Genomic DNA, 27,586 nt, shown 5'->3' on the forward strand with positions numbered 1-27,586 from the left:
GAAAATAGAAGAGGATTTTATTTTATCAGAAATATAAATGGAGATGCCTATAGATTCCCTAGCTCACTTGCCCCCTCTTGTTCTGATGCTTCAAACTCTGAAGGGAATGGTCTCCCTGACATGACATTGTACCTATGCTGCCTAAGGTCACACACTAGGTAATGAATCAAGGTCTCCTGGCATATCTGCTGCTGCACAAGCTTGCCACTGACATCATTGTAAGCCTCATAGGAGCTGAATTCTTCAATTGAAGCATACCCAGAGGCTTAACCTGGCTGCTGAAACTCCCCGACTGTACTCAGAGATCTTTGAGAACAGACGCCTTGTGTAGGATTTCTCTCACCTCCCTTCCCCCAAACATGTAATGACATCATAGATAGGAAGACGTCCTAAATGTCTGCTTCTAGACTGCCCTAAACCAGCAAAGATTGTTTATTGTTCATACTGGGGCACAGTTCCTATAGTGCCGGCCATGTTCCACATCTAGCTCCAAAAAAACGTTCTTTTTATGTGAGGCTAGACAGTGAGTGTCAGCAAGCTATTCAACTACCAGAGCATCACAGCTGAGCCTGACAGTGTCCTCACCCACATATGCCCACCGTCCATCAGGAGCTATCAGATAGCAATAATAGCAGAAACCCTGGTTGACTCTTGCCGTACACCTCGGGCAGTATTTTTCATTCATAAAGCACTAGAATGGTGCATGTTCAATTATGCAGTAATTCAGATGAACAAGGTTTCCCTTTAAATATCAGATTTTTTATTTTCTTTTTAATTACATGGATGGAAATTAATTAGTTGTCCACCCTCATAAAACTGACAGGGAGGACCTTATCCCTTTGATCTGATGCTTTTTTTATTGCACATCACTCATTGGGGTGAATGTGTGTTCAAATGATTGGGATGCTTCACTGTATATCTCTTCGCCTGGTTAGAAATTCTACATTTAACTGATGTTGCTATCGATGGCCAGTTTGGTAATTAGTACAAAAGGAAAGATAATGATTCAAAGCCATTCCACAGTGGCTGCTGACTTGCCCAGCCTCGCCCAACCATCTCAGGCCTTCTTACTGCTGGGAGCTGCATTCTATGAATATTTCCTGAATGTAAGCTTGATGTTCTGTAACTTAAAAGTAACATATTAGTCAGATGGTTAAGACAACCCTTTGAGGAGGCATGTTTTGTCAGCCTTGGCTCAGCGGTAGCGCTCTCACCTCTCAGTCAGAAGATTGTAGGTTCAATATGCGACCACAATGCCAGAAATAGCTAAGTCCCCTTGCTTGCTTTAGACTGACTCTGATCTGAGCCTATGCTGCCCACTATATGTCCAGAATCAGATGCTCTGAGCCACAGGCTGTTTGTCAAAAGGACTACAAAGGATCATTGTTCCTGCCCCCCGCTCAACTCCCCCCCCCCACCACCCCCCAAGACATGCCCAACCCACATCTTCACCTCAGACACAGCAGTTCATCAAATCCACTACCCCAAGAATGCCAATCACTTAGGACTTTTGAAGTTGAATGAAATGGCTTGGCTCATTGATCTGTGCCAGATATTTTGAATTACTTGATGGAATGTTTTCCCCATCTGGGTATAATATGAACAAACAAATCACGCATACCAAGAACTTGCAGAGCTATGCCAGTCTTAGCCTTGCTCTGAGGTGCGAATTTTGCTGGACTGTAATTCTATTCAGCTTACAGAAATAGCTAGCAGTAACTGACTTTAATCCTAGGCATGTGTTGAGGCCAGCAACAAAGAATCCAATCGATCATTTAACAGACTCAAAAACGCGTCATTTATGTCACCAGGGCATCACGGCCATTCCTGAGCTCGCTTGAAGTCCATTCATCATTAGGCGCAGAAACCATGGTTACATTTTTTCCCTTTCTATTGCTGAGACCAATTGTAGTGTGGGGCTGAAATCAGCTAATTTAGCACAAATGGTGGGTCAAACATGGGATCTTCCTGATTTGTGTGTGTCTTAGTTCCATACTGGGCAGTGAATTTTCCAATGTGTCATCAGGACAGGTAGTGCATTCCATACGTGTAAATAATGGGTATCTAATATATCTATTTTTTTAAATTACTTCTCACAGGCAAGATGAGAAGGAATTTATTTCCCTGTGGAATAGTGGATATGTATAATATATTCCCAATTGAAGCAGTTGTTTCTTGGGTTAGTTTGCACCTTGAAACAGAAGCACTTGGACAAACACCTGCAGATGAACAGGATCGAGAGTTATAAAGATAAGGACAATAGAGGTCATCAAAGCCTGCGTGGAGCTAAACTGCTGTGGCCATGGAACCATCAGAGCGAGAATGTGAAGGATGAATATTGAAGGATGTAAGGTTAGATATAAATTCTACAATTGATGGGTAGGGAAGATAGTCACCGAACATGTCTTCAGGAAAGTAAATGAGTGGCATAAGGTCCACAATCAGACGGATCTCCTGTGGGGAAAAAAAACTAGGCTCAATGCATTAAATAGGCCAATACTTTTTTATGCACACATAACAGTGACTGCCCTTCTTAGCAACTCATTGTATATGAAGCACTTTGAGACAGTTCCGAGGGACAGGAGAAGATGATCCATTATGGCTAGGCTTCTTTCTTTGAGTGATTAGTCAGATTCCACCTTGTGGTCTGTCCACGGGCCTGACCACCCAATCACAGAAGAGAGATTATTGCCATTGAAAAGGTACAGAAGGGGCAACAAAGATGATACTGGCATTTAGCTAATGAAGAAAGGTTAAGAAAATTGGCCTTGTTTTTCTCTGGAAAAGAGGAGACTTTGAGGTGACTGCATTAAAGTTTTCAAGAAAGAAAACTAGATTATTCCCTAAGTAAAATACTCAGTGACATATCTAAAAGTGGAGAAGTAAGAAGGGGAAGTCAAGCAAATTTTTTTAAGACAGAGCAATAAGTTACCAGGCATGGTTACAGAAACAAACACTATCATGGGTTTAAGAGATGATTAGATGTGTTTCTGGACAGAGTACAAATTGAGGAATATGATGAAAAGGTGGGTAGATGGGGCTGGTTTATGAAAAAGGGCAGGGCTTATTAACCTTTTCCTGTTCCTAAGTTTTCTTTGGTTCCTATGTTAGCACTGTCCCTTTAAATGTGTTGCATTTGAACAGTGAACACCAGCCCCTTGCTCTGTCTTAAGTCTCAGTAATCAGCCAATAAATATTTAAAAAGAAAATACATAAATGAAAAATGGCGAGTGCATGATTTATTGATGAGTGTAGCTCACCTGGGACTGGCAAGGTAACATCTCTGCCATATGCTCTCAGGCCAGGTGTTGCAGTGGGTGTAGTTTTACTCAGGGCACTTGAGCAGAATATGATTTGGAGGATTGTGTGGCAGTCTCTCTATTAATGTGTGCATGAGTGTGTGTCATCGATCCATGTTCATCTCTGGCACGTGATATGATAACCACGGTAATTCGTTTTGCTCCCTTCACATTCCCACATGTCTGTGTGAAACAGTCGATTCAGGGATAGGGCCAGTAACTGAGTCCTTCCCCATTTAAAATCACACTTTTCATGATTTGTATCTGTTTGGGAGTATTGTCCATCAGACAGTCATTGGTAATGGAATGCTGGCTTGCCCGAAAACAGTTAACATCAGCTGAGTCTCGCTTCCTTCATAACTGCCGTTGTGGGGGTATGTGCTCACTGACCTATATTGGCTCCCAATTTTAAAATTCTCATCCTTGTTTTCAAATTACTCCATGGCCTCACCTCTCCCTATCTCTGTAACCTCCTCCAACCCTACAGTCCTCTGAGATCTCTGCGCTCCTCTAATTCTGGGCTCTTGCGCATCCCCTATTTTAATCGCTCCACCATTGGCAGCCATGCCTAACCCTAACCCTAACCCTAGCCTGTCAGCTGCCTAGGCCTTAGGCTCTAGAATTCCCTCCCTAAACCTCTCCGCCTCTCTCTCCTCCTTTAAGACGCTCCTTAAAACCTACCTCTTTAACCAAACTTTTGTTCATTTGTCCTAATATGTGGCTCGGTGTCAAACTTGGGGCGTTTTACTACATTAAAGGCTTTGTTGTTGTTGTTGTTGTTGTTGTCGGGTGCGCCGACCGCTTCGGGCCTCCCACAACCTGTGCCCGCTCTCCCTTTAAAATCGGGGCTCAAATTTTGTAGCAATTTAAAAAATATTTCTCCTTAGTGCGACCTGCACTGTATTTTCTATATCTCTGAATTTTTTTATGACATCAGAATCTGTTACATTAAAAAAAGAAAATCTTCTACAATTGCACTTTTTTAAACGTGGTGGCCTGGAGTTTGGGGCACAATCAACGATCAGGGCACAAATTGCACCCAAAATTGCACTAGTTTCGAGAATTGGGTTTTTTTTCTCACAAATTTCTGCTCAAACTGATTAGCAGATTGCCAAACGTAAAATTTGACATGACCCAGCGCAATTGGGCAGCGTTTTAGAATGAAATTTTATTTTTTTAACGTGCTTTAAAAAATATTCCTTGATATATTTAAGAGTGGTAGCTTGATGCAGTTTGATTAACACAGCAGAAAATAAAACACAAAGAAGAAGCATTTTAATCACAGTGTCAATCCACCACCTGTGAGTAAGCCAATTTTAAATGACAGAAAATCACATTTAAAAAACTATACACAACCATTTACTTGTTATATCAGTGTACAGCAGTCCGTTTCTTAGTGAATTAAAAAAAAATTATATTCACAAGCTTATAAAACGTGCCTTTCAGTGACTTTGCACCCAAAAGAACCAGCCTAATTTTTAGAGCCTCCTCGAAGGCCTGCAAACGACCACATTTAGCAGAAACTCCCAATGATGATTAATTCATGCTGGGGACGTGGCCAGTTTTGTGGGCGGGGCCGGTTCTAGCACAACATTTTTTAAACTAGCGCAAGAGATCGAGGAATAACGATTTGCACTGAATGTAATTTGCGCTTAAAATTCTGTGATCTTTTGCGCTGGTTCGGCCTGTTTCGTGTGAATTGTACCAAAAAAACTGCACAACTGAGCAGAAACTCCAGTCCACTGTGTTTAGTAAATGATGGCTTGAAGGCTTCAAACTTTAATTTTCATAACATCAGTAAGAGAAAGAGGGACTTAAAGAAGCAAGATGGTGTATGTAGCGCGCTTTCCTCAGTTAGAGTGCAGTGTGTATTTTTGGGTGCCCTGTTATAGAAAGGATATAAAAGCCATAGGGGCTAAATTGGATAAGGCCCGAAAATGGGCGCGGGGATCGCGATGCGTGATCTGCCCGCTTATGTTGAAAATAGTGCAGGCAGTAGGCGAAATTCGTGCCGCCTGCTCATTACGATGATTGCAGCGCTTAGCCCAGCGCTAAACGCACTGCTGGTTGGCTCAGCACTCAACAGGGGGCCGAATATCGTGTGGAGTCTGCTTTCTATTTAAAGGTTGCCTGCAGATTGAAAGGCTGTCTGCACTTCTTAAAGGGGAGGTTCTTTGTTACAGAAGTTTCTCATTGTGACTGGCGCTGGAGCAATGTCAAAACAGGGGAGAGAAAGGGCACCTTGGTTCGCCGGTGCAGCACTGGAGGCCTTGGTGCAGGAGGCCTACAGGAGGAGATAGGTCCTCTACCCACAGGGGGGTCAGGAGGCCTTCCAGACACACTGTGCGAAGGCTTTGGGAGGAGATCGTAGAAGCCATCAGTGTAACCAGTCTTGCCCCCAGGACATGGATCCAGTGCTGGAAGAAGTTTAATGACCTCACACGAGTGGTCAAGGTGAGTGAATGGATTTTCAAATGCCATATCCCTCCATCTGCATCACTAGCCTCACACACTGCTCAATGCACCATACCCTCATCACTCACCTACCAACAATCGCTAGCAACCATGACTCATATCTCACAATAATAGCTTCACCTCAACCTAACATACTTACCACTGCTGCATCTCACACCTTGCACACAATGCCAGCTATTCAACCATGACAGGCACATCACCCAAACACATTGCACTCACTGACACACATCCCTTTCTCTTGCAGGCCAAGGTGGCTCACAACCGGCGTGAGCAGGAACAAACAGGCGGGGGGCAAGCATGGCTGCAGAACCTTGCTCAGCTGGAGGAGACTGTGCTGGAGATCATTGGAGGGGCCGTCACTGAGGCCTTGGCAATCGGCGAGGCTGAAAGCATTGATGGTGACGGTATTAGGGTGAGATGCACAATATATATGTTAACAGCAGCTTTTCAGCCATCACACTGTTACCTCTGCTGACCTCCTGAGGTCATTAAAACGCATCCTGCATTGGAGAGGGGTCCTGTGGTTTACAACGTTCCCAACTGCTGTCAGTGTCACTTTCTTCCTAGCTGCTGTATTGCCTTACCATCCACTCCTACTATTCCATTCTCCAACCCCACCCCCCCCCACCCCACCCCCCAAAACCCATGCCTAATTTCAGTCAGAATCATAAATACATAACTCTTTGAGAAATTTCAGGCTGTCTTCCTGGTTCCTTTTTGATCTGTGGTTTGAAATTACTGCTTTAAGAGCAGGCCGCCCTTAAGTGCAACTCCTCCACCTTCACAAGGCCTTCCACCGCCCTTCCCCTTCCCCAAACAAATTTTTTAGGCCTCCTGGCGTAATTGGGGAGTTGCTGGTGGGACGTGCACTTTTGTCCTGATCAGCAAGAGTTAGATTTGCTGACCTCTGGAATTTAGGACAGGGTCAGCATTGGACAGTTTTGGCAGGTGGGTATCCTGAGCCACCATGTTCACAGCGGTGAGACTTTGAATTTAGGGGCCAGAGAGCTCACTGGGCTGGAGTTTGCTTTAATAGGCGACACCACCCTGACCGTAACACATTACCCTGGGTCCAGGGTAATTTTTTATATGGGGGTCGGGGTGGGGGGTGGGGGGAACTAGAGTTATCAACCCACCAGGATTGACCTGGAGTCTCCAGGAATTGAAGTTTAATCTCCGCGACACTGCTGCGAGCAACCAGGGAGAAAAATCATCGAGGCTTTAATAAAAATTGTATTTGTTTTTCATTGTTTTTGAAGACTTTCACTTAATGGTTGTAAAAATATTGGTGATGGGGAAAAAAGGCTGTTTGACTGAGATTCAAGAATCGTCCAATCGGGTTACGAAGACTCTGTTCAATTCCCAATCAGTGTGGGAAGGTGGTGCGCTGTGAGGATGGGCGGGTTGAGTGACCAATGGCGGAAGCCTGGGGACAGGGCGGTTGGAGGCAGGAGGTCATGTGATGAAATCTCCAGGAATACATCCAAGCAGAGTTGGCAACCCTAGGGGCAACAAGAGTGAGCCCAGCCAGTGACACGAAGGCAGATCCCGGCGATGCTGCCATGCAATCGCCACCACAGCACCGCGAGAGGCAGGAGCGGCGTTCAAAAGGGTAAAAGAACCCCGAAGATTGGAAGAACTGTCTCACCGCAGCCTCAGCCGAGATCGAGGCCTTCAGCGGGTGATTGCTGGGAGTGAAATGGAGCCGTTGTGAGACCCTCTGACTCTATCAGGCAACGTTGGCAGCATTCCCATGACTTCCAGGGCCTACCACCACCTTTCATATGGCAGCCCCGGGAAGCCGTTGGTAAGGTGGTGTCGTGTATTGATTGCGAGTTTGACACCAGTCAATACGGTAATGTAATGTGTATTGCATTATGGGAATTACCCGGGAAAATGGGGGTCGGCCATTTTACGCAATAAAGTGAACATCGCAGTTATAAGCCTGTCTGCCTGACTCTGATTTAATTCGACATATCTACATGCTTGATTGAACGCATTAAAGCATAGATACAACATTGGCGACGAGGATAACGAACGGAATCATTTTAGATAGGTAGTTGCCCAAGTTTTAGTTAGCTAGGATGGAGAAGACCGGCATTCAAAATTTTGCATGCTTCGCCGAGCCAGCCACGTTGGGACCAAGATGGACGAGGTGGTTAACGTGTTTTGAGCTTTATGCCAACGGCAAAGGACTCATTATCGACGATACCTCTACAGGTGCCACAAAGCAGAGGAGAAGAGCTCTACTTCTACACCTAGCAGGACCAGATGTCCAGGATATCTTTTTGACTCTACCGGACACAGGAGGGCCAGTCGACTACACGGCAGCGGTTAGTGCTTTGAATCACTACTTCGTGCCCCAGGTCAACGTAGCATTTGCTAGACAGACTTTTCATAAGTTGTCCCAGAAGACAGGTGAGACTGTGCAACAATTTGCTACTCGCTTGCAGCAGGCTGCTAAAGACTGTGCTTTTGGGGGGGTTGCGGATAATCAAATAAGAGACGCTATCCTGAGTAGGTGCACGTCAGCCTATGTGCGGAGGAAATTGCTAGAGGAAGGGCAAGGTCTAACACTCGCCCGCACGTTACAATTGGCCTCACAATGTGAAAACATTGAGGAGCAGATGTCAGCCATGTCATGTACAGAGAAGGTGGAGACAGATACTGTTCGTCATGTTACACAGAAAAGAGGGTATTATGCGAAAAGCTCGACAGAGAAACCAAAGGGAAATGGCGATAGGAATGAAAGGAAATGTTACAGATGTGGACACACAGACCACATGGGCAGAGATCCGAAATGCCCAGCACGCGGACAAACATGTCATAAGTGCAAGGGAAAGGATCATTTCTCCAAAGTATGCCGCACAAAGGGTACAAAGAAACACAGTGTGAACAATGTAGAGAAACAAAATGACTTTGCATTTGCTGTTACTGGAAATAACGTGACAGAGAGACTTACCTTTTGTGTGGGGGGAGTAAACCTGAGAATGTTAATTGATTCGGGTGCAACTAGTAATGTGATAGATGAGAATACATGGGAAGGATTAAAGTCAGAACACATTAAGTGTCAGTCACATGTCCCTAAGACAGAGAGAAAGTTATTCTCTTATGCTTCTAGCCGACCACTGTCAGTTAAAGGTATATTCACATGTGGGATTACAATAGGTAAGAGAACTGAGCAGGCGGAGTTCATTGTGGTTAAAGGCCATGGAGAGCCGTTGCTAGGAAGGGAGACAGCCATGAAACTGGGAGTTTTAAAAATAGGCGCAGATGTCTCAGCTGTGGTAGATGTAAGACAGCTACTAGAACAGTGGTATCCAAAGGTGTTCCAGGGAGTAGGAAGGCTGAACACAAAACAGATCAGTTTGTATATCGACCCACAAGTGAAGCCTGTGGCCCAGCCACTCAGGCGTATACCATTCAACTTAAGGGGGGCAGTAGAGGCCAAAATAAAACAATGGAGGGACATGGACATTATCGAACCTGTAACTGGTCCCACCCCATGGGTAAATCCTGTGGTTATTGTACCAAAAGCAGATAAGGATGTAAGGTTATGCCTAGACATGAGACGAGCAAACCAGGCAATAGTGAGGGAACGATATCCAATCCCCACCGTTGATGAGATACTCCAAGGTATGAACGGCTCGACGGTGTTTAGTAAGCTAGACCTGAAATGGGGTTATCACCAGCTAGAACTAACCCCTGAGTCACGAGAAATCACAATGTTTGCAGTACACAACGGGGCATACAGGTACAAGAAGCTGATATTCGGTGTATCTTCAGCAGGTGAGCAATATCGGCACGAGATAGCTAATGCCTTAGCTGGAATAGAGGGTGTTGAAAACATCTCAGACGACATTATCGTGCATGCACACATGCAGTTTTGGTTTCCATATTTAAGAAAAGATATACTTGCTCTCGAGGCGGTTCAGAGAAGGTTCACTCGGTTGATTCCGGAGATGAGGGGGTTGACGTATGAGGAAAGGTTGAGTAGGTTGGGCCTCTACTCATTGGAGTTCAGAAGAATGAGAGGCGATCTTATCAAAACATATAAGATTGTGAGGGGGCTTGATCGGGTGGATGCGGTGAGGATGTTTCCACTGATGGGTGAGACTAGAACTAGGGGGCATAATCTTAGAATAAGGGGCTGCCCTTTCAAAACTGAGATGAGGAGAAACTTCTTCACTCAGAGGGTAGTAAATCTATGAAATTTGCTACCCCAGAGACCTGTGGAAGCTGCAACATTAAATAAATTTAAAATGGAGATAGACAGTTTCCTAGCAGATAAGGGAATTAGGGGTTACGGGGAGAGGGCAGGGAAGTGGACGTGAGTCTAGATTCGGATCAGCCATGATCCTATTGAATGGCGGAGCAGGCCCGAGGGGCCGTATGGCCTACTCCTGCTCCTACTTCTTATGTTCTTATGTTCTTATGCACACGACCAGGAAACGTACGACAGACGCCTGCACGCTGTCATGACCAGACTAATGGAAAGTGGACTGACACTAAACTCAGAGAAGTGCCAATTCAACATGGACCGATTGATTTTCATGGGAATCCTGTTGTCTGAAAAGGGCATCGGACCAACAGCAGAGAGAGTGCGAGCGGTGGCAGAAGCTCGGGAACCAGAGAATGCTACAGAGGTGAGGAGTTTCTTGGGACTCGTTGGGTACAGTAGCAGATTCATCCCGCAGTTTGCAATGCTATCAGAGCCACTGTGACGCCTGACGAGAAAAGACACACCATTTAAATTTGGATCACAACAGAGACAGTCATTCAGTGCACTCAAGGAAGAGTTGGCCAGAGCCGGCACTTTAGCATATTTTGATAAGGACGCACCAACCAAGGTGATAGCAGATGCCAGTCCTGTAGGTTTAGGCGCAGTACTAGTTCAGGACCAACAGGGACAAGAGGTGCCAATATGCTATGTAAGTCGTAGTTTAACAGACTGTGAGAGGAAATACTCTCAAACAGAGAGAGAGGCCTTAGCTCTTGTATGGGCTTGTGAGAGGCTGCATCCATATGTGTATGGCCGAAAATTTAACTTGGTAACTGACCATAAGCCATTACAAGTGATATACAGCCCACACTCTAAACCCTGTGCCCGTATAGAGAGATGGGTACTTAGATTACAGCTGTACGATTTTAAGGTGATACACATTCCAGGCAAGCAAATCATTGCAGACCCACTGTCACGATTGCTGGGGGAGACAGCAAAACAGGAGAGACATTCTCATGGCTCAGATGAATACGTGAGATTTGTAGCTGTGAGTGCGACACCAAAAGCACTCACTACTAGAGAGGTGGAGGAAGCCTCTGCTACCGACCCAGAGCTGATTGAGGTACGGAAGGCAATCACAAACGGACATTTTGAGAACTGTAAAGCTTATGCAGCAATTGCAAACGAGCTGTGCGTAGTGGGGTACCTAGTTCTTCAGGGAACACGCATCGTGCTACCCACAGTGTTACACGCATGAGCCCTGGTGTTAGCACATGAAGGACACTTGGGAATAGTGGGAACAAAACAACATCTCAGAACCAAGGTTTGGTGGCCTGGCATGGACAAGGCAGCTGAAAAACACTGTAAAGCGTGCCACGGCTGTCAGATAGTAGCCAGACCCGACCCACCTGAACCGTTGAGACCAACACCATTACCGGAGGGCCCCTGGCAGGATGTAGCTATAGACTTACTGGGACCCTTGCCATCCAACCACTCCATTCTTGTGGTAGTTGATTATTATAGTCGCTACTATGAATACGACATCATGACCTCCACAACAACAGAGAAGGTTATTGATAGTTTATTGTCAATCTTCAGCCATCATGGTTTGCCAATCACCTGCAAATCTGATAATGGTCCCCAATTCAGATCTGAATTATTCAAAGAATACTGTGAAAACAACGGGATCAAACACCTGAAAACGACAGCAAAATGGGCTCAGGCTAACGGAGAAGTCAAGCGCCAGAATGCATCGCTGATGAAGAGAATCAGAATTGCTCAGTCAGAAGGACTAGATTGGAAACGTGAACTTAGAAAATATGTGACTGTGTACAGGAGCATTGACCATGCCACGACAGGAAAGAGCCCGGCAGAGCTGCTCTTTAAACGGAAAATGAGAGGAAAGCTGCCAGACATCACAGAGTCGCGCGCAGACATGGAAGTACGTGACCGGGACGCAGAACAAAAAGGTAAGTCCAAACTGTACGCAGATGAACAGCGGAGAACACAATACTCAGAGGTGGAAGTTGGCGACACGGTGCTGGTACGGCAGGACAAAGTGGACAAGTTCACCACTCCTTTTAATGCCACACCCCACAAAGTTTTGAGTAAAATAGGGAGTCAAGCAGTAGTAGAATCTCCAGACGGAGCACATTACTCGAGAAACACTACGTTTGTGAAGAAATACAGAACCAATGGACCAAAGGAGACACTCCATGAGCAGGAGGAAACACAAGGGACTGAGGACAGTATAGTAGACCCTGACACACATACCACTGTGACACAGGCAATACCCACTGACACCAACATGTTAGACATACCCAATACAGCCAGACTTCAAAGGGTTAAAAGAAAACCCCAAAGACTGTCTGATTATGTCACAACATAAACTGTGCGAGAACTGCATGGGTGATGTTAAATGTTTAAACCTGGGAATTATTTAGTTGTGTGGTAAGACACAAGTTGGTAAAAAGTTTATAAACCAAGTAAGTTATGCAGTTATTGTAAGCAACTGTTTGTAAACTGCAAGTTTGTTTCCAAGGAAAAGGGGGATGTCGTGTATTGAGTGCGAGTTTGACACCAATCAATATGGTAATGTGATGTGCATTGCATTATGGGAATTACCCGGGAAAACGGGGGTCGGCCATTTTATGCAATAAAGTGAACATCGCAGTTATAAGCCTGTCTGCCTGACTCTGATTTAATTTGACGTATCTACATGCTTGATTGAACGCATTAAAGCATTGATACAACAGGTGGGAAATCCAGTAGGGATCCAGGTCCATCCCTTGTCCCTGCCGTTTCCATGGAGCGGTCGGAGGAGGGGCGGCCAGAATGAGGTTGTGGTAGGAAGGGGGAGGCAAATGCAGGTCCGGCCTGACCTTTCTCTCGTTCCCCACGTCGATTTCAGGCGGAATCGCAGAGAAGAATCCAGCCCCATACCTCCCCAGGACCTCCTTTCACCTTTGCTTTCTCGTACAATATTCAGTGTTTTTAAGCGAAAACCTGGTGTCACCTAATCACTATTTCACAATGTAACCCATCTCTTCTTCTGCTGTTTTCAACCTTGATGATGTGCTATGCTATTGGCCTTGAATCTTCGCCACAGTTTCTCAATTCAGTAAAAAAAACTCATGCCCGGTACAGTCAGCAGCTGGTGAGAGGCGCCTTTCCAAAGCAAACATGAATCAAGTTTACAGTGCTTTTTAAAAAAAGGTTATTAATAATTTATCCATAATTGCTGCACAATGATTATAAAAGGTTTTGTAAGGTTTGTTGCAGGAGCTACTTATCTCTGTTTCTCAGAGTATCTTGTCTCTGGCTTCCTCCCTACATCACAGAGGCAATCAGTTAACCCACCTCACGGGATACTACCTCAAGGAGATGGTATCAGAATGTAGGTAACTATTTCCTCTGCTTCCACTCTTGCTAGAAACTTAGCAAAGAGTTCTTATCAGGAAAGTATAAGAAAGTGCCTGTCACTTTGCCCGGCAAGAATAAACCAAAGTCATAATTTTTACATTACTGGTGGATCTCCTCTGGCATTGCTCATAGCAAGTTATGAAATGCTGGGGTAGATCTTGATTTTATGCAATAGTGTAAGACAGGTAATAACGAGTCGGTAGCCTGATCGCTGCTCCCAACCCCCCTCCAATCGCCACTGCCACCGCCGCCCTCCCCACCCCTCCCCATCACTGCCGCTCCTGACCTGATCCCTGATCCTCGGCCCCGATCTCCCCTCTGCTCCCGACCCAAGCACCGCCATTCCCAACACCTGACACCAACCACAGTGGTCCCAGGTGCCAACACCCATGATCCCTGACCCCCTGGTTCCCCAATCCCTGATTGCCGACCCAGCCCCTGAGCCCTGACCCAGGCCACCAACCAGACCTTCTACCCAGGCCCTCATCCCCGATCCTCGACCCAGGTCCTGAACCCCAATCCCTGATCGCCGACCCATGCCCTGAGCCCCGACCCATGCCACCATCCTGATCACCGAACCAGGCCCTGACTCGCGACCCAGGCTCCCAACCAGATCTCCGACCCAGGCCCCCATCCCCGATCCTCAACCCAGGCCCCGAACCCCAATCCCCGACCCAGGCCCTGACCCGCCCCAGGCCTCAACCCGATCGCCGACCTCCGAAAGCACTTACCTGAGGGCTGCTGCAATGCTAGCAGTGGACCAAACTTGGAGTCCTCTTCACTGGCAGGCTCTTCACGTTTTGCCAGCAATATTGAAATGAGGCCCGATGCCCAATATCTGAAGAGCCTTGGGTCTCAGCATTCCGAAGGGGGCAAGAACTATTCCTCCTGCTTGCCCAAAAATGATCATTGTGTAGGTATTCGGGTTCACCGATGTAGGTATTGGACGAATTCCTACTTAATAATCGAGTTCGACTCCAGGAGAACAATCAAAAAGGTTTTTAATGCAGGAACAGAGGAATTCTAACAGGTTGCAGAGCTAGGTACAGGAGAGCCATAAAATAGGCCTTCACCAGACGGAGACGCCACGAGGACTGAGTCGGCAGTCCCGTGGATTGCGTGATGACGTCATCGCGTTCTTCCCGCGCTTGGGAAGTCATGTGACTTGCGTGATGATGTCATCGCATTTGCCCACACTTGGGACGGTCACGTGATGTGCGACGTGACGTCATCACGTTAACCCGCGTCATCGCATTCGCCCGCGCCATCGCGTTTGCCCGCGCTCCCAAAGGAGGAAAGCCCCGCACCGGCTACATTGTTAAAGGGAATTATGACCGGTAAGTAAGGGACACTCGGTGGTACCGCTACAACTGCACAATTTCTAGGCCGCTGGCGCCGATGGATCTACCCTCACCACAGTACAAAGGGCTAAATGGCTTCCTCTATGCTGAAATTTCTGAGATTCTATGTGTACGTCCCCTGTGGAGATAACTGAACATGAGCAAACCAGCAATATTCAATGAACGGGACCTGCTGTGGAACTGACACTTTCAGATTAATGAGGCACCCAGCCCCTTTCTTAACTGTTTAACAAAATGTCAGGACAATGTCATTCTTTTCCATAGCCCTTGAATAGGCAATGCTGGGGGGGGGAAAAGGAACAAAGTCTGATTATAATCTGGGAACACTAAAAATAACTGGGACGCACATCAATATAAGTATTTACCGTTCATGGGAGTTATCCCCAGAGTTCCCCCATCTCCTATAAGGAGATGACAAGATACAAAGTACAATGACAGTAATGAGCCACAACCCATGCAGCTGTCAAGAGAATGGATATATTTGAGGCAATGTGGCCCTCCTACCCCGCCTCGGCCTACTATTTAAAAAGTGGCAAATAATATACAAACACACTTAAAAGGCGGAAGGGGGGAGAAATAAAATGAGCTCATGGTTCGTGCTCTTGGTCACTATCCAGTCACTCCTTCACTTCTCCCCTCCATTGGAATGTGTGCATCTATGGATGTCAGATGAGGACATTAATCTTGGGCTTGGCTATGATGGCCTACCATGGTGGAATAGCTAGTTGACACTCGGGCCACAGTTTACAGTTTTGGGAGACTCCCGGCGAAGCTCCAGTGGGGCCTGGAATTCCATCTGTCCCAACGGCCTGATCCTAGACGGTTTTCCTGGGGTTAGGGTGGCCTGCATTTTCTTGGTGGGCTCATGTCTGGGATCCCCACTTCTGTTGGAGGGAGGAAAATTAGTGCAGCAGACCTCGGGGGCCAGCTTCAGAGTATCGGGGCTGGCTGCCCGCGGGAGCAGCTAAAGAGGATGTATCGATGGCCCAGAAATTCAGGTCGGAGGCTTCCCGTGGGTGCAAGCCTCCGACCTGCACTTACCTAACACGCCGGCCGTTGTGCTGTGGGCCCGCGTGGGATTCCAATCCTGGGCCTGCTCCAACTGCTGGCGCGCAGTGCTTGCGTATCCCAAGGGCGCAGTTAGTTCGAAGCGTCCCCTGGGATCACATGGGTCATGGAGAGCCAATGGTAGCAGGAAATCTGTATTCATAGGAAGACCTGTCAAATCTATGAATACAATTCAGCCCCAAAACATAACTAAAACTTCAAATAAATTTTCTTTTTAAATCACATTTTTAAAATAAACTATAAATTACATGAAATAACTATTTTAAACAATAATTTTAATTTTTGAAAAAATTAATTACAGTTTCTAACGGGGCTAAAAATAAACTTACCTTTCTTTAAAGTATTTAAAAATAATAAACCTGTGGAAAAAATGTTTTAATTTTACTTAATTCACCACTTAACTTGTTAAAAGCAGGCCTTGCGACTGCTTTTTAAAAGCGTAGCTCCTGGAGACTTACCCTCCCGGAGAAACCTGCAAAAAAAACGGAAGTTCCAGGCGTACGCGCTGCCTCTCCACCGCACGCGTTCGACCTGTGAACCCCTTCCTTTAAGGGAACGGAAGTTCCGGTTTCCCGCGCATGCGCAGTGCATGCACAAAACCGGCACTTTCGTTGGGCCTACGCGTGAGTACCCAGCGCGTACTCACCTGTGGGGACCCGAAGTGCTGGAAAATTAATTAATTTCATGGAGTGGGGAGGGGGGGCGGTGGCAGGGGCCAGGGGGCGCGCAGTGGGTGGCGAAAGTTGAACAAATTGCCCCCAAAGAACTAAAGAATTTAAAAAATGTAATTCCTCTGCATCCACCTGATGCCAGAAGGGCACAGGCATTCCAAACACCCACCGGGGCAGGGCAACTACAGCAAATACCTGTTCCCATCATTTGCTTGTCCTTTGTATGTGCCCACCCATATTTGGGCAGACAACGCCCATCCATCATATATTTCAAATGAAAGGTTAAACAGAGGAATCTGTCGGCCTTCTCAGATGACACCAACACCAATAACTTGCATTTATATAGCACCTTTAACATAGTAAAAGTCCCAAGGTGTTTCACAGGAGCCTTATTAAACAAAATTTGACACCGAGACTCGTAAAGAAATATTAGGGCAGATGGCCAAAAGCTTGGTCAAAGAAGTAGGTTTTAAGGAACGTCTTAAAGGAGGAGAGAGAGGTAGAGAGGTGGAGAGGTTCAGGGAGGGAATTCCAGAGCTCAGGGCCTTGGCAGCTGAAGCCACATGGTGGAATAATTAAAATCGGGGATGCGCAAGTGACCAGAATTAGAGAAGCACTGATATCTCGGAGGATTGTAGGGCTGACGGAGGTTACAGAGATAGGGAGGGGCAAGGCCATGTAGGGATTTGAAAATAATGATGAGAATTTTAAAATCGAGGCGTTGTTTAACTGGGAGCCACTGTAGGTCAGCGAGCACAGAGGTGATGGGTGAACGGGACTTGGTGTGAGTTAGGACAGGGGCAGCAGAGTTTTGGATGACCTCAAGTTTACGGAGGGTGGAAGATGGGAGGCCGGCCAGGTGTGCGTTGGAATAGTCTAGAGGTGACAAAGGCATGGATGAGGGTTTCAGCAGCGGATGACCTGAGGCAGGGGCGAAGTCGGGCGATGTTATGGAGGTGGAAATAGGCGGTCTTAGTGATGGTGCATTATGTTTTCGCAAGCTCATCTCAGGGTCAAATACGACACCAAGCTTGCAAACAGTCTGGTTCAGCCTCAGACAGTTGGCAGGGAGAGGGATGGAGTCGGTGGCTACGGAGCGGAGTTTGTGGAGGAGACACAGGACAATGGCTTCGGTATTCCCAATATTTTGTTGGAGGAAATTTCTGCTCATCCAGTACTGGATGTCAGACAAGCAGTCTGACAATTTAGAGACAGTGGGAGGGTTGAGAGAGGTGGTGGCGAGGTAGAGTCGGGTGTCATCAGCCTACATGTTGAACCTGACGTTGTGTTTCGAATGATGTCACCGAGGGACAATATGTAGATAAGAAATAGGAGAAAACAGATTATCTGGCCATTTATTTCATTGCTGATTGTGGGAGCTTGCTCTGCACAAATTGCCTTCCATGTTTCACCACATTACAACAGTGACTACACTTCAAAACATATTTCATTGGCTGTGAAGCGCTTTGGGACTTCCTGAGGTCATGAAAGGCAACTTTTCTCTTTCACTTCAAATGGAAAATCCCAGAACTGGCAGCAGTGGGGTAGGGGCGTGGGATCAATGTTCTGGAGATCCCGCAGTAGCTCACCGGCTTTTAAATGGACGAAACCGCGCATGCGCAGAATTTTGAATGGACCGCGCAGCCTGTTAAAGGGACTGTGCGGCCCAAAATATAAATTAGAGGGAACATTGTGTGGGACACAGACGGAGTAGAAATCCTGCCCTCACACTCAGCTTTCACATGAAGAATGGCTACATTAGTGAGGTACAAATGAGCAGCGGGCAAGCCACAGTAGCAGATCCCCACAACTCTCTGGGTGAAGAAATTTCCCCTCAAATCCTCTCTTCCCCCAATTACTTTAAATCTGTGCCTCCTGGTTTTTGACCCCTCTGCTGAGGGAAATAGGTCCTTTCTATCCACTTTATCTATGCCCCTCATAATTTTATACACCTCAATAAGGTCTCCCCTCAGCCTCCTCTGTTCTAAGGAAAACAAACCCAGCCTATCCAGTCTTTCCTCATAGCTAAGATTCTCTACTCCCAGCAACACCCTTGTAAATCTCCTCTGCACCCTCTCTAGTGCAATCACATCTTTCCTGTAATGTGGTGACCAGAACTGCACACAGTACCCTAGCTGAGGCCTAACTAGTGTTTTATACAGTTGAAGCATAACCCCCCCCATCTCTTGTATTCTATGCCACAGCTAATAAAGGCAAGCATTCCATATGCCTTCTTAACCATCTTATCTACCTGGCCTGCTACCTTCAGGGATCTGTGGACATGCACTCCAAGGTCCCTTTGTTCCTCTGCACTACTCATTTAATGTGTATTCCCTTTCCTTGTTAGCCCTCCCCAAATGCATTACCTCTCACTTCTCCAGATTAAATTCCATTTGTCACTGTTCTGCCCACCTGACCAATTTATTGATATCTTCCTGCAGTCTACAGCTTCCTTCTTAAGTATCAACCACACAGCCGATTTTAGTATCATCTGCAAACTTCTTAATCATACCCTCTATATTCAAGTCTAGATCATTGACATATACCACAAAAAGCAAGGGATCTAGTACTGAGCCCTGTGAAACCCCACTGGAAACAGCCTTCCAGTCACAAAAACACCCATCAACCATTACCCTCTGCTTCCTGCCTCCAAGCCAGTTTTGAATCCAACTTAACACTTTGCCCTGGATCCCATGGGCTTTTAACTTTGTGACCAGTCTGCCATGTGGAACCTTATCAAAAGCCTTGCTAAATTCCATATACACTACATCAAACGCACTATCCTCATCTACCCTATTTGTTACCTCCTCAAAAAATTCAATCAAATTTGTCAGACACGACCTTCCCTTAACAAATCCGTGCTGACTATCCTTGATTAATCCGTGTCTTTCTAAATGAAGATTTATCCTGTCCTTCAGAATTCTTTCCAATATTTTTCCCACCACCGAGGTTAGGCTGACTGGTCTATAATTACTCGGTCTATCCTTTTCTCCCTTTTTAAACAAGGGTACCACATTAGCAGTCCTCCAGTCCTTCTGTGCTGTAACTTTCTATGATTCTATACCCCTGAAAGTCTAGCAGGTGGTGCTCTCATAATAGAGAGTGAAAATAATTTGTTTTACTGGTTAGTAAAAATGTTAATTTTCTTACTGCCATAGAGGCTCTCGAGTCTCAGCTAGGCCGCTCTAGTGGAATCACAGGCCAAGAGCCATCCTCTTGCATTCTGGACTGGCTCCATAGGTTAACAGTGGAGGCTCCAGCTTTTACTGGCACCTCAGCATGAATGTAGGTTTCCGATAGGAAATAGTGGCAGCAGCTTTTGTGCTTTTTCCTGAGGACTGAGCCTTACCTCCCTGACCTTCAGTGGTGGGGTGTGGGAGTCAATGAATTGAATTAGGTCTGCTTTTGACTTTATTTATGATTATTTTAACTTGCTGCGTATTGTAAAATTGCACAAAAACTTTAGTTCGAAGTTACTTATATCGCTGATGTTTTTGTTGAATCAATGGTATTCACCTGTTTTTCTCATTGTGGTCGATACTGTAGAAACATCACAGAAGTAGTTTTTATTTAAATATTATTTATCCCTAAATCTTTCTATTCTTTTGCGTTCTGTCTTTGATTTATAAATTATGTTATTCAACTCACTATAAAAAAAGTCAAATATTTTATTCGGGGCTTGGTGATACTAAGACACTCAACTAAGGTAAATGCAATAACATTTGCAAAATGTGGACAAATGTCATGTGATCAAATTTCACGTGATCAAATGTCACATGATCAAATCTCCAGGAATACTTCAAACTAGAGTTGCCAACCCTAGGCAGACCAGTGTGGTGGGAGGAAGGTGGTAGGCAAGTCAGAGGACCTTCTAGTGGAGCTGCTCCTGGAGCTGGTTATGGCAGCAATTCACATGTCCAGGATGAACATGGCCCAAGGTGCGGGGGGGGGAGGAGGGGGTCGCTCTGGCTGCCTGGCCCTCTTCTGCGGACTTGTCCACGCCTGGAGAAGGAGCATGCGGTGTACACTGGTACGCTTGAGGCCTTCCATGACCGGTTGGCACCACAGGGAATAAAGTGTCTGAGAGACACGGGAAATAAGAATGGCACAGATTTTGCAGTCGGTATTCTGAGATTAAATAGAAACATAGAAGATAGAAGCAGGAGTAGACCATTCGGCCCCTCGAGCCTGCTCCGCCATTTAATGAGATCATGGCTGATCATCCAAACTCAGTACCCTGTCCCTGCTTTCTCCCTATATCCCTTGATCCCTTTAGCCTTAAGAAATATATCTAACTCCTTCTTGAATATATTTAATGAATTGGCCTCAACTGCCTTTTGTGGTACGCCATCATACCACCTTTGAAATGGAAAAGCGCATGTGGAAATCCCGAACTTACGATCTGTCAAGTTCCAACTTGACAGATGATCCGCACCGACATGGAAATCCTAATTGCTGGAGCCGAGTTAGGCTAATTGCCCATTAACTGCCCAGCAACTACACCTGAAAATTCTACGGCTGGTGCAAACAGGCGCAGCAGTCTGTTTGCACAGTGTAAGGGGAGACCCGTCAATAAAAAAATCTTCATTTTGTTGAAATTCTTTTTAGTTAATGGTTATTAGCTGTCTGCAGGCTTTGACACTTAAACAGGATTTAGAGAAGAAAATCAGTTCAGCAATGAATATTATTGCATTATATGATAATATTGTTTTATTGTGAAGGCTCCACAGCAATCTTCCTTTCTCCCTTTTTCCAAACTGGAACCAGCTGGCCATGAACCGTCTTCAGCCAAGCAAATAGACAAGTGACTTGTTCCCTGGCCTTTCTCTAAAGCCACTCCATTTGAGTCACTGGAAGGTGTACAATCTGATTGGAGCACCGACCCACATGACCCCAGGTACACTTCTGCACACGGTACGCCCCTGGGATCCGTGGGCCACTTCGCTGCACTCAACTCCGCAGCATCTGACAGCAACTTTTCTTTTGGGGCCTCGCAACAGGTAAGTGCGCATTTGGCTCGGATGCTGGCAGCATAATCCTTAATTACGCCACTGACTGCAAAATCTGAGCCATTATGTGTAAGTGCAGGGTTCTCAAAATTCCCGCACTCCCCAAGTTACGGATCAAGGGACCCTGTTTCTGGACAAGTTATTAAACACAGGGCACCCAAAATGGCTTCTGTAGACCTCGTGACCAACATTTGACAGGATTTTTAAAAGCAAGGCTCTGCCAGCAAGCAGGCCCGCAGACGAAACATTAAAATGCAGGAATTTGTGATCGGAGACTCTTTGGAGCCCAGCCAGACAAAGTGAACACAGAATATGCATTTATTTGAATCGAATCGAATCAAGCTAGATGGGTCTATAATTGTGGCCATTAGCTCTCTGCATGTTTAATCAGTAACAGCTCACAGTAGCCATCAAGGTAGGATGAGGACAATGAAGTCTCATCCATGACAGAGCAACCAGGACATCGGGGCCATTAGACCCGGAGATACCCACTCCTAAAGTAGTTAAAGTAAATGGTTGTAATCATTTAAAACAGCCTGCCAAAAGTTAAACAATGGACTGACCTGATTTGGCATGCAGATAAGGAATGGAAGAACGGGTATAATTGGAGGCCCATCAGTAGCAATCGCTCTCTTGTCTCTTGACTCTGACCTCTTGTTTGGTCTTGGGCTGCTGCCGCTCGTACTCATGCCCTGGCCTCGTGGTGGGTTCTCTTCTCGCTCCCCACATTGTGTAACAACCAAGGACATCCATACCAACCGCGGGAGGGGAACGAGACCCGAGTTCAACGTCATACAGGACACACAGGCCACGAAACGAGATGAGATAAGACGAGACGAAGAAGAAGGTAAAACCCGACAAGAGCAGCGAAGGGCAGCAAAAGACGCATTGGTAAAAACCAAACGTCTAGTTATAAGCTGGCGCTTGGGGAAGAAAGTATATGTATGGACAGTGAGAATTAGTTGGCATTTGAACACTGGCATTGAACGCGGGTGTCCACGCCCACGACGAATAAGCTGGCGTTTGACACTTGGGTAGTAAAATCAAACAAGCAGTAAAACCCGCCAACCGCCCCGTCACCGCCGATGACCGCCCGACGGAGAAGAAGAGAACCCATCGCGATGAGACGACGACGGTAGCTGAGGAGAGGGAAGGTGTGTCGCAGCAACAACTCCAGCACCGCGCCCTGAGACCACGTGGCGACGGAGTACCCCAAAGGACAGAAGACCAAACTTCAAAACTCACAACGTTAAAGCAACAGGTTTTGGATTGGTGAGCATGAATTTCTGGCCCCTCATAGCTTGATCCAGTTAGGTATACGGGGTGGGATAAGGATAAGGGGATTGTTAATGTAGTTGTTTTTCCCTTGATGTGCCGTGTGTTCCCCATTGCCATATAAGTGTAATTATTGTATTTGCCTGTATTTTCTACCAGTAACTTCTCATAAGACTGTGTTTTATTCCGTTTCAATAAAATCTTGGTTTTCTTACACCAAACCACTTGTCTACTCGATTTTCTGCATCGCCGCCTGTACCTAAGTCCGGTGTCTAGAACCCAGGGGTGTGGGAGCAATTCGAACTGCTCAAGGGACAGTCAGAGGCAAAGCTGACTGGGCGCACGTGCCACACACCACCCTCTACAATGATTTAGATTTAACCGTTTCCTTTAGGTTCTGTTGAAGTGGGACTTTTCTTTTATTAGTTGTGCCTCCTTAAAAGAAATGGGCTTCTGAAAATTTGTTTTCTGTTGTTGACACTGGGGCAACCCAATGTTATCTTTGTGGATCAATTAAAAAGTGGCAACTGAAGCACCCCTTTCTTTGCAAACTCCACATTTAATTAACACGGTGAATGATATCATGAGGCAAGGATTTTTAAAATTTAAATATAAAAGGAGGGACAAAAAACTGACTCAAGAGCCTTTGGCTGGTTGTTTTCAGACCAGTCCAAAGCTGAGGCCCCACTCTTACCCATGGTGCCAGGGGACACTCGCTGTCATTGGCATCACCAGAGCGGCCTAGCAGGAAGGCCTCTGTGGGTAAGAAAGTTGACATTTTTACTAAATCTTCAAACAAGATTCTGCTGAGTCTGTTACATATAAAACGGGGAAATACTTTGAACAAAAAAAATGCACACTAGACTTTCTTTCCCCTTTAACCAAATGAGATTATAGTTTAGCCAATTGGAACTCTCCTATATGAATATCCTTAATCTATCACTAACTGATGTATTGTTAAACCCTTAATGGCTGAACCACGTTAACTACACCAGCAGAAGTGTCAAAAGGCTCATTATCAGCTCCATTCAGCTCTTCCGTGCTTGGGGAACAATCCACTTGCAATGTTACAAGCTTCACATGCCAGCACAGATAAAATCTACGAGTCCTCAAAGGAGATCCTGACATGGGAAAATTAATTGCCTTTCTCTTTACATCCAGATGAGCTTCTCTCCCAGCACAAACACGGCAGGGCCACAAGGGACCCCAACCAAGATGAGGACTTGATATGATTCAGAAACGCCTCCCCACTTAGACGGCAAGAAATCAGCCACTGACGGCTGGGAATGCGCCAATTACTTCACTAATATTCAATTACACGAGGATTCTTTCTTTCGAATTACTCTTATTTTTTTTTCTCTCTTTGCTTTCTCTGTTTCAACCAGCAGTTTTCATCAAACAGTGAACAGACATTGCGATTCTCATCTGTGTTTTCAAGTTGCTCCGTGACCTCGTTCTCCTCCAGTCGTGCTCCCCTCCCCCCATCCCGCAAGTAGCCTCTGCTCCACTGGCGCGGCATTACCCGCTCTCTCAAGGCCACCATCGGAGGCCGTTCATTCAGTCACCATGTGCCCGCCCTTTGGAATTTTTTTCCCCAAAATGTCTTTGCCTCAGCAAATCACCTCCCAGCTTCAAAAAGCATCCCAAAAATCCTCTCCAACTCTCTCCTTTCCATTCAGCACCTTCCAAATTATTTTCCTGCTTTTCCTTTTTCATTGCTGTTTGTGGGAGCTTGCTGTGCGCAAATTGGCCAACCGCGTTTCCTACATTGCAACAGTGACTACGTTCGAAAAAATTACTTCATTGGCTGTAAAGCACTTTGGGACGTCCTGAAACCGTTGAAGTCGCTATATAAATGCACGGTCTTGCTTTCTTTCTTTAACATTCTGGTCGCTGCATGATGCAACAAAATGGATTTGCTGACTAAACATGACAATCAATCGCTATCACTTAGTCAATTAGTTAAGAAGTCAGGAAAATCCCCATGCTACACTTACCGTGTCATATCTCGCTGGGGAGAGCAATCTCAATAGCCAATGTCCTCCTGGTGTCAGTCTAGTCAGTGTACAATAGGGCGCCAGTGTGCAAACAAACTGAGCCGATTTCTCATATTTACTTTCATGGAACAGATTTAAACTATTAATGGATTTATAGGCAGATACCTTCAAGGGTCTACACTGCCATTGCTGCAGGTCCCACTATTTATATTCGGGAGTGGGCGTTCGCAGTCGGCTACACTCCTGCATAGCAAAAGCTGATTTTGACTGGATTGTGATGCAGAACACGAGGGGAAAATACCCAGCCTCACCCGAATAAAAAGAAATAGGAATGTTATTTAAAGGGGCAAGAAGTGTTTGGCAAGCCTATATTGGCCTGAGAAGAGCTGTGTGTTATTTATGTCACAAAATTGATTGGCTTCAAAGTGACTTATGTCATTATAGCCTGGAACATATGTGTGATTGTGGGAATGCTCAACACATTGTTTGAAATGGGTTGACGCCTCTGTTAAATAAGAGGGGAATTTGGTCTGAAGGTGTTAAATGTTTGAATAGCAACATCACACAGTGTAATTTCCAGGCATGTGTTCTCTGTTTCTAATGAAATAGGTTTGCCAAACCATTGTTTTTTAATGATAACCTTAGTACATTCCAATAGTTTCCAGACAAACATGTTGGTTCTCACCCATAGTCTCCCCTTTCCCAGCTCGAAGATGTTAACTGCTTATTGAGATAAGGTTTCATGATCTCCTATTCTTTGTCCACATGGACATTATTCATCTGCAAGCTTAGACAGTAGGTGTTAGGCTATTCGACCATGGGGGTTTGGGTGTCACAGCTGAGCCATGACTCTGTTGATAGTTGACTTGCGCACATACATGCTTCAAGCACCTGGAGTACTGTGCACAGTTTTGGTCTCCTTATCTGAGGAAGGACATACTTGCCTTAGAGGCAGTGCAACAAAGGTTCACTAGATTGATCCCTGGGATGAGAGGGTTGTCCTGTGAGGAGAGATTGAGTAGATTGGGCCTGTACTCTCTGGAGTTTAGAAGAATGAGAGGTGATCTCATTGAAACACATAAGATTCTGAGGGAGATTGACAGGGTAGATGCTGAGAGGTTGTTTCCCCTGACTGGAGAGTCAAGAACTAGGGGTCATAGTCTCAGGATATGGGGTTGGCCATTTAAGAATGAGATGATGAGTCATTTCTTCATAGGGGGGAAAATTTAGTTGGTTTGCGTCTCCCATTATCACCTTAAGAGGGCGGTAATGGGGCGTAAAGCAACTAGTGCCCGGGTGTGGCGATGTTTGCGCCACTCGCGAAATTGATGACATTTTGCGGCAGCACTAAACACTACCGCCATGATCTCCTGCGCCCGCAGATCGTGACATCAGTCGAGCGTGCAACGCCCCGGTAGCGCCCCGGACCAGATATTGAATGGCGCCCCCTGCCTTACCACCTGCCACTAGCAACGACAGGTTGAGGGGAGCGTTTTGCAGTCGGGAAGGGACTGGGGGAGCGCTATTTAAAAGCGACCGGTTCCTGCCTTTTTTTTCGGCGACATTTTTGCACCACGCATTCTGAGTGAGAGAGACTTCTGGAGATATTCAACGCTGTGTTGAGGAGTTTTGGGTACTGAGCAGCACTTTGCAGGTTCATTTTGATTTGATCTTCCTTGCATCAATTTAGAAGAGACATTGGGTGCTGCACTCTGGCATCTTTTCCTGGGCCTCTCCATTGTTCTTTCCAGCAGATTTGATGTATAGGTCTCTCCAGGCCGAGATTCAAGGCTGCAATAAGCAAGGTGTGGATGGAGAGCAAGATTGACCCTCCCCTTTAAGAACTGGCCAGTGCCAGTGTGTCTGTGTTCCATTGCTGACTGATATCACATGAGCTTCACCAGCGTTAGCGCCTTAATAGAGGTGTATAGCGCCTGATTTAGCGCTCCAATCACCTCCAGGGGTGATAGAAGCCAAGTTTGCAGTCGGAGGCGATAATTAGCGCCAGGCGCTAAACCTTGCGCCTGGCCGATAATTGCGCCCCATACGGGGCGATACCGAATTTCTCCCCCATGGAGTCATAACGGCACAGAAGGAGGCCATTCACTCAGAAGGTTGTGAATCTTTGGAATCCTGTACCCCAAAGGGCTGTGGATGCTGAATCGTTGAGTATATTCAACGCTGAGATAGATTTTTGGATTCTAGGGGAATCAAGGGATATGGGGATCAAGTGGGAAAGTAGAGCTGAAGTCAAAGATCAGCCATGATTTTATTGAGTCAGGCTTGAGCGGCCATATGGCCTACTCCTGCTCCTTGTACTTATAAACAGAGGTCACTGGATAGCGATCAGTGGCTGGAAGACTGGTCAATCTTTTGTTCTCCAAGTGTAGCACTCCTGCTGCTGTTCCAGTTGAGAAAAGCCCAACTTGGTAGAGTGGGAGATCAAACCCTTGACTTTCCTTGTCTGTATGGTGTAGCTGCTCAATCAATAGACTCCCTGAGCAATGGGATGGCAGCTTCATTTAAAAGTCCTTTTACAAGTACAATTGTTTTTGCCACATTTACCCAAAGCATTTGACCCAACATCTGACAAACATAAAAACATTTACTTCTCATTTCTGTGACCTGACAGATTGACAACAATAACTTGCATTTATATAGCGCCTTTAAAGTAGTAAAATGTCCTAAGGCGCACCACAGGAGCATAATCAGACACCAAGCAAAAAAGGAGACATTAGGATAGGCGATGAAAAGCTTGGTCAAAGAGGTAGGATTTAAGCAGCATC

This window comes from Somniosus microcephalus, chromosome 7 (genome assembly GCF_052327205.1).
Source record: "Somniosus microcephalus isolate GS21.2 chromosome 7, FLI_Smic_1.0, whole genome shotgun sequence".
NCBI lineage: Eukaryota > Metazoa > Chordata > Chondrichthyes > Squaliformes > Somniosidae > Somniosus > Somniosus microcephalus.